General features: G+C 41.3%; 1 protein-coding gene across 3 annotated transcripts in view; it reads left to right on the forward strand.

The window, feature by feature from the left end:
• The window catches only part of SMPX (small muscle protein, X-linked), a 43,668-nt gene that overhangs the window by 28,566 nt on the left and 7,015 nt on the right, over positions 1 to 8,087 (forward strand). The gene's annotated exons all lie outside the window — the stretch shown is intronic.

An 8,087-nucleotide genomic window follows, 5' to 3' on the forward strand; every position in this document is an offset into this window, starting at 1 on the left:
CGCCTGTGACAGAGCTCCGGCAAGAAGGGGGGTAGGTTGAGGGGTACCGGGGAGTCTGAGAAGGAGGCGGGCTGCTGGACCCGCTCCCTGCCATCCCTGGGACGGGCCTGCCAGGCGGGAAGGCTCATTGCAGGAGGGTTGGACTGGACGGCCTTTAAAGGTCCCTTCCAACCCAAATTATTCTATGATTCTAGAAATCACGGTCAAAACATGTATGTAAATACTGCGTCGTGACAGTAACTCTTAAGGAAACTAGAGGGCAGCATTCTAAAATACTTCAAGCTCTAAAGATGCAGATAGGTACGTCCTCGGCTTCCCCAAAAACCGTTAAGTGCCTAACTCCTAGGGGTTTTGCATGTTTAACCAGCTAAATGCTTTCAAAATACTGTCCTGAGATGGCTCAGGAAGCTTATTGCATAGAAATAATAGTCATTGCTGTGTGTCAGCGGCCAAGCAGCTCCTATTGTAAGCCTGCCAATTATTATACCCAATATAACCGAGTTGCCATTTCCTTATCCCTCCCTTTGTCTCAGAGTTGTTGTGTCATGAATTGTGTTTTATTGTGTACTAGAAATCACTTCGGACTGGACAAGGTTTTTTTTATTATTATTACATGTGTGAGTATTGCTTAGCATCTGCATGGGGCTTGGCTTCTGACCCGTCCATCGTGGGATGTTTGCAACGACCCTTGCAGTGGCAGAGAAAGACGGAGGGAAGTGAACCGTCATGGTCAAATCGCCAAGAAGGAAACAAAATTAATAGAAAATTTATTTGGATTTTTTTTTTTTTAACTTCTCATGGTCCAGTCTTCGAGTCTGGGGGAGATCGGACGTACAGTATAATTTTTAGGACTTGGGGTTGTCAAAGTGAATCTTGAAGAGCAGCATTGAAGTGTTTGGCATCACACACCTGAATGAAGGTGGAGATCAATGCAGCAGGAGACTGAGGAGAGGCGGAGGCTGTGGAACCAGTTTGGACACGCCAATTTTATGGTATACTGCAGAGCTGGGCCCTGCCCTCAGCTTGACCACAATGGTGCAGGAATAGCTGGGCCTAAACTGTACTATTTAGAGTTTTAAAAAATAGAATATTTCTCCACTGATTTGAGAAACTGACTGCCTCCAGCAACTTCCGGACGTTAGGAGTGTTGAGCAGGAATTAGGATTTCCAAGCCTGGCAGACCTGAAGTTGTCGGCCCTTGGAAGCCCCTGTCAAAGAGCTGCACCAGCCTCTTGGCAGGCTGCCGGGGAGCCAGCACGGGGGCTGATAAGAAACCGCCCAGATCAGTCGTGCTTAATGTTCCATGTTGCATCAGGAGAATTGCTGAAAGCAAGATGTTTCCATAAAAAGTTACACTTTCAAAGCGTAAACCTTTCCTAGCGGAGAAATGTTCCATCAGAAAATGTTGGACCAGTTTGACTCTTGGCATACTCTAAGGTACAAAAGCTCATTGCATTTTAAATAAACTTCAGCAGCCTCAGCCCATGCCAACTCTCAAACAACAAATCAAGCAAACTCGGCGTTTTCTCCCGTAATTATCCAACCTAATAATTCTCTTGTCATTTTTCCCTTTTGCTTCACTGAAGGAAGAAAGGTTGTGTTTGCAGTACACCGAGATGCTGTTTGCTTCTAGTTTCATTGCCCTGGAATTTGAAATTCATAAACAGTCACGATATAAATATATATAGCTTTAATCCCAAGTTATGTATGTACAAATGGCACCGAGATTCAATTACCTTCAGGACACACATGGTTGGACTTCGGTTTATAAAACATTTTTTTTGACATAGTCCTTTCTAAAACCAGCATGAAATGCACATTTTCTTCAGGGACAAATGAAAGACAAAGTCTGCCTTGCCAAGGTTTGAACACATGGCTTTTGAAAGTCTAACCAGTTAACACCTAATGCTTAGATCTTTCCCCTCAAACATTAAAGTTGCATGAGAGATGGAGAGTATTTGCAATGAAAAATGAATGGCAGAGCTAGCATCCTGGAGGACATGTGAATTCTGAAGAATAGTGAAATAAAAACATTCAGACAATGTTAAAGTCTGGTAGGAAGTGAAAAATCAGGCAGTATGGAAGCTAATAAACTCACTAAGGGTGACTGTTTCTGTGTTTGTCGGTGCAGATGAATTAACATACTGTTTAGCCTGCCTTATATTGTGTTACCTGAAAACTACAATTTATAACAGTTTTTCCCTGACCATCTCATATCTGCAAAATTATGTGTGGTTACAAAACTAACACAGTAATGCCGATTCATCTTTTGTACATACCAGTACGTCTCTGAAGTAACCTACCTCACTTTAAGTATAGGGGAAAGAAGATTTGGTACCTATATCTTAACTTTTGAATATGAATAACCACAACTAGGCTACGTGTTCAGTCTTAACTGATTAACTGATGCTAATGTGAGTTGTTTATCAACTTAAATTGTTTTAATATGTGCTTTTTATCATTCAGTTCCTCAATTTTTTTGGAAAGGAAAAAGCCATCAACTCCATAGATGTCAGTAGGCAACAAAGACCAATGGCACTTTAGAAATCCCGTTAGTGGGGGCACATACTTGTGGACTACGTAGGAATCAGCAGCGTGCCAGATATTACACTTTCCGCAGCCTTCGCCCCTGCAACTCTACCATCACCCGCAAAATAAAAATTCAGAATCTCTTGCTTCCAATTTTTTATTTAAAAAATGCAAATAATTTTTTTAACCCTTCTCAGTATGTGAAAACCATGCAGACACCAAGCAGTGTTCCTTACCACTGGGCATGCGTCTCTGGAGAAAATGCCAGCTTATCGGGAGTATTAAGTGGCAGCCAGCATGACAATAACAAAAGACATGAGCATTCAGGTGTGAAATCAGAGAACCTTTCCAGCAGCAGCATTTTGCTGTGTGTTATGCTGCATTCAGATTTGTGCGAAATTTTTGTACATAGAGTAAAGCTTTAATATTTGATTGGAGAGCTAGCACCAAATGAAGTGCCAGTGTAAAAAAAGTCCAAGGCAAGTGTCTTCCTCCAGAATCTCTTTCGTGTAGTAAAACAACTTACTTGAAAATCATTGTTCATCCTTTAATTATGTAGCACAGTTGTGCATTTTAGAGTTCATATGGCATGAAACAGCATGATCTTGAGGGTGAGAGCCCACTCCTACAAGGGCTTTTATTGCACTATTTGAGGGACTACAATAAGACTGCTGAAAGGATTCAACTGGAAGAGTCTTTACCCTACCATAAAAATGGCAGTAAAAATAAAGTCACCTTTCTCCAGATTTCAGCCTCCCAAACTCAACTATTTCTCTAGAAAAACAAAACTGGGTGGCCTGAATTTTCACAGGAAAGCACAGAACATCTGGGGATTTTCAATTTCCTGAGAAAGAATCAAAATTTTTAAACTAAATCAGCCACTTTTTGTGAGAAGCTTTGTTTTGTTAGATTTCTGTCCACCCCAAATAACAAATAACATTTCTAAGTACTTCCAACACCTGCTGTTCAGCGGCTTCAAACCCTTGATGCTATGGGTCTGGTGCAGACACAGGGCGTTAAGATTGTCACAAAATTTTATAGTCCAAGCTACTGACTGAGGATTTACAAGGCTGCAGGATGCCACACCACATGTCCTCCTTCGCTGCTGGGCACCATGGGTGGTGGCTGGCCCGTGCAGCTGCCTGTAGGTCGCCCTGAGCTGAGCGCCTGGCCAAGGCACGTGCAGTGCTGGTGGGGTGAAGCTTCCACCGGAGTGAATGGGACTACCACGAGAGCAGGCAGCAAGGTTTTGAGAAGTGCAAAATGCCTTTGGTCCCCCTCCTTGTGCTGCTCTGCGTGGGACATGAGAGGGTTTGACTTTTCGGAGCCGTAGTGCTTGCGGTGGGTTAGCTCACGGTCCAACCCGAAGGGTGTGGCCCCCACAGTCATAAGTCACTTTTGAAACAATCCAGGAATTCTGTTTTTTAGGTTTATAATAATTTGACCGTGTTTAATGCAGGTTACACAGTGCAATACTAGTCATTGTGCTCTTGCCCCTTGTACTTTAGCTGCAGACACCTGTGAGGCGTTTCCCCCCCCAGTTATCTCTGTGGTGGGCTACTAAGCACTGACTGTAGGGAGTCTCTGCAGCAAGACCACTCACCACCATATACATTTTCTCCTAGCTCGAAATTTTGCTTTCAGAGACACATCCTGGTTGAGAAACCCCAGTCATGCAATTAACTCTCAGCAGGTGCATTTCATATTGCATCAGTGAGTACCTCCTTACAGAGCCTTCATCACTCTCAGTACAACAAAGATGTCCCATTGTTTTAAATGTCACAGCTTTTTTTTACTTTTAGTAGTTGATTTTTATTGCTGCTCTTTTCTGTACCAAATATTTTATCAATCATTTTATTTCTAATAGTGCTTAGCCTGGCCCCTTCTGTACATATCTTTGTCCTGTAGATATCAGTTACCAGTCCATAAGGGGACCTAGCAACATCTTTTCATTTTCACGGTGCACCACCACCCAGGTGCATTTCTACTGGCTATTTTTTGCCCTGTGCCTGCAAGCTGCTAAGTGGTTTTGGTTATCACTGGAGAAATCAATAGGATTTGTAGCACCTCGAAGGAGGTAATAAGCACTTGCAGAATCAGCTCTTAGGCCTTGGCTTCCTTACTGATGAATTTGCCACCACAATAGTTCCTGAAGTTTCACCACCTCTGTTTGCCTTTGTCTTGAGAATCCGAGTTGCTGTCATGGGGAATGAAAATGAAATGAAACTAAGCTGTCCCAGAAATCCCTTTCTAATCTCAGTGCCATGAATTTTTTACTACTTAAACTCTTTTAAGTCATGTGGCTTCATTAACAGACTGTTTGGGCATACTTGTTAATATGATCAGGATGATACCTTAAAAAGGGGACCAAGCCCTTGCGTGATGCCTACACTGGGAATCAAATGCTTTTTAAAGCAGGGGTGGTATGGGTGAATGAGAATAGCTTAACATAAACTCAGAGAACAATTTTTCTCCTAAATTGATTAATAATTACAAAGAATAATAATTATAAGTAGACACCTGCATGAACCTAGCAGGGCTTAGTAAAGTGCCACAGAGGAAAACCGTTTTTTTCTCTTCAGAAGGCAGTAATTTCAAAGGTAGTAAGTACCACAGCATAGTTCTTGTTAACAGAGGTAGAAAGAGCCACTGCAGCTCCTCCTCAACAACTCTAATCACAGCGTTTGGTATATACTGCTCGATCTTTGCTTCCCATTACAAATCACAAATGACCTCATACACTCCCAAAGCAACTGAAGATGGGTCTGCAAAACCTTTTTATAGGCATGACGCTTTAGGTTATGAGAAGTTGGAGGGAAAACATTAATGAAAAGCAGAAAATTGAAATGAAAACTTGAGTTTAATGTGAGGTAAACGTATGTTAGAGCCACTGTGCTTTAAAAAAAGCCTGTGGAGAGAAAACGTTAAGGGTAGCTCCAGAAAAAGCCACAGCAGCAGTAGCAATACCAATAACAGAAAGTATATCAGAGTTAGTATAGGGTTTTTTGTAATACCATTTTGAAGTGTTATGCATAATCAGTCCTTTAAAATTCAGTCTCTTTATGAACGCTCAGGTATGATAAACTTCAAGATATGCTTTCCCAACTTTAAGAAACTGTTGATTCTTATCCCTATAAACAACGTATTTATATCAGCATCTGTAGTGAATCTGTAAGCTAAAAAAATGTGATTAAGGTTCTACTTCATCTAAATAATAACTTGCAGCCCATCACATATTGTTTTAGGCAGCTTTCTGATCTCAGCCAAGAGATGCTCAAACAAAAGAAAAAAAGACTGAGGAGAGAGAAAAGTTCAGAACACATTTCCATGCTCTAGAGAGTGTAATGTTTGTAACACGTTACAAATCCTAAGCCTTTTGAATTAGTACTAGTCAGGAAGTAGAGACATTTGTTATGGGAAGAAGTTCTTTCTTTTTCACTGGAAATGCTGAAATCTCAGTGTTTTTTTTTAACTTTTGAAACTGCTACTAGTTGCAACATCTTGGACTGTTAGGAACCACATATAATAGCATTTGGATCATCAACATCTGGGTTTCACTTACCAAGAAAAAAGGAAAGGCAGTATAACTCATGTCAAGTATCATGGTTTTATGGACATTAGGTCTTTTCGGAGAGCAAAAATTTAGAATTCATGTTCTTCAAGAAATTTTGGAAAAAGATCGGTTCTGATTCAGAGAGAATGAGAAAGAAAATGAGAGGTTTTGCTTCTCAAGAGAAAGAAATTCTAAGGAGAAATCATTTAGAAAAAATAGAAATATTTCAGTATGATTTTTCCCAAGTATTTCAGCAGCCTTTACTCTTGGGAGCTCTCCTGGGAGTGTCCTAGGAGGTGATGGCTAACCGGGGACTTGCCAGGTGTGTGGTGCTGCTCTGAAGCTCCTCTCTCTGGACATGGAGCCCGGGAGCTCTAAGGGCTCCAGCTCCACCTGAGGTTTGCAGGGCTGCCTGACCCCTTACTGCAAATCCACAGCTGGAAGCATGGAGATACCAGAACCCAGGGTCAGCCCAGAATTTCTAGGAGTTTCAAAGCCCCTCCTTAGAAATCAGAGCCCTGAAGTCCCTAGACAGAAGTAGAACCCTCATAAGTTCCCAAATGTAGAACCCTGCCCTGCAGAACATGGCTTGGGCCCTCTGAGAGCTGCCACCTCTGCTTGGCTCTCTAGTCCATAGTAGGGAAGGAGGTTTGAGGAAAGAAAAAAAATCTAACTTGAGAAAAAATTCAAGATGTTATACCCTGAGTGAGCCATCTGCACTGTGTCTTCTCAAGATGAGAAGATGCCTGCAGCTGGATAAGTGAAGAGCAAGTCTCTTGCCTGAAAAAATTATAATGGAATTTTTCCTTTTTGATAACAATTTTCCTAGAGACCAGCTGAACCGTCCAAATAATTGGATTTTACTGTTGTTACATGGTTAACCCAGCAAAAACTAATGGGAAATATTGGTCCTTCGGGGAACTGATAGACTTCTGTGCTTACACAAAACTTAGTAATTTGCTTTAGAAAGTTAAAAAATATCTGATGTATAGAATGTAAAGAAGCCAAGCTGCTGCTTCAGCTGGCTTCAACCAGGAGTCCGTGCACAAACTTCACCATGGATAATATTCACATGTATGTTTTGTTGATGTGTTCTCTTGTTCATGCTTATTACCCCCCTGGGAACCACTTGTGTAAATCAGCTGCTGTGCCCAAGTAGTTGCAATCTCCAAATAACTAAGGGAACAACCCAGCAACTGTGCACAGTTTAATACTACTGCACCGAGCCAAAATCCCCCAAAGAGCTTCAGACACATACTGATATCTAATCTGTTTTTTTACCACTTTAACTGTTATGGCAGCCATTAGGTCAGTGCAATGCCGTTCTTCTTAATTGTGTTATGTCGGCTAAGTACCCAATTTGTACCTTTCAAAAATGCCCCGGATTTGTTCCTTGCTTGGCAGGAGATAAATCTGCTGCCATAACATATTGATCTGAAAGACCTCCATTTGATAGCTGTCACTTCAGAGCCACTGGGCTAAATTGTCTCTCTTTTGCAAGTTCCTTTGCTGACAAAGCTTTCTGTCTGTGTAGGTAACAAGACATTTTGACAACAGTATAACACGAGGAATGTTTTCATTTGACTGTTTTTTTGGCTTAAATAAAAAGGTCTATTGCGGTTGACTAGACATGCTATTACACAGTACTTTATTGCAGCTCCCTTCTGCATGCACTATCGAACCACAAACAGTGGAAAGGGTCAAAACTGTCCTTAGCTCCCCATGTCATACTGTCTGAGGACAGATGTAAATTAATTTGAGGAACGACATATGTGTGAGAAAGCGAGCATATGGCTTTCAGTAATTTCTTCATGGTGAAGATAAGCAAAGTTCATTATCAAAAAGATTATTTTTGTATTTCAGTGGAAAAGACCTCATTTTTGTCTAACATTCTTTGTCAGACAAATCTAAAGAATAAAAGTTCTGACCTTTTTTGTTTTGAATCTCTGTGTGTATGTGTATGCGCAACCTGAATCTCCATTTTTAGCTGCTTTCCCACATATTT

This window comes from Pygoscelis adeliae, unplaced genomic scaffold, assembly GCF_000699105.1.
Source record: "Pygoscelis adeliae isolate BGI_AS28 unplaced genomic scaffold, ASM69910v1 Scaffold53, whole genome shotgun sequence".
Lineage (NCBI taxonomy): Eukaryota > Metazoa > Chordata > Aves > Sphenisciformes > Spheniscidae > Pygoscelis > Pygoscelis adeliae.